Source organism: Meleagris gallopavo, chromosome 14 (genome assembly GCF_000146605.3).
Source record: "Meleagris gallopavo isolate NT-WF06-2002-E0010 breed Aviagen turkey brand Nicholas breeding stock chromosome 14, Turkey_5.1, whole genome shotgun sequence".
In the NCBI taxonomy this organism is placed as follows: Eukaryota; Metazoa; Chordata; class Aves; order Galliformes; family Phasianidae; genus Meleagris; species Meleagris gallopavo.
In genome coordinates, this window is record NC_015024.2 from 2,215,813 (window position 1) to 2,216,426 (window position 614).

Sequence of the window (614 nt, forward strand, 5' to 3'; positions counted from 1 at the left end):
AAAGGAGTCCAGGCAAAAAACAGCAAGCACTGAAACGCGGTGAGACCGTGCAGAGAAGTAGCAAGCCATGCTCTACGACAGGACAGACGGTCACGGGCGCTATGGCTGCCCTTTGGCAAAGTGGCCTCCGTGGGTCAAACATGCCACGAATTGGAACTTCATACGCACAGGTGGTCGAGAGAGGAGTTACCCGGTTTGCAATGACACCCTTGCACGCGACGTCGGATTATCAGCTATGAACGGGTCTCGTTCCGGAGTCGTGTTATTTCGTTGCATAGAACATGGGACGGGCGCCGGCGGGGCACCGGGGCGAGCGAGGGCTGGGTACGTCTCCCAGTGCTGGGGGGAGCCCCGCCGGTCCGAGCGTGCCCACGCGGAATGGCTTCAGAAGGACTTGGATTGCACAGTAAGAGGAAGGATATCGGCGGAGGCGAAGCTCTCCTGGTCTTGTTCCATGGATTGTGCTCTTTTGTGGCCTCCTGCACTCTATTGCTTCTACAGACGACAGCCCAAGTGCTAACTCATCGCACAAAGCAAAAGGAGGAAGAGGATTTGGTAGAAAGTGAAATAAATTAAAAAAACGAACAAACAAACAAAACAACAAAATGAGCCCA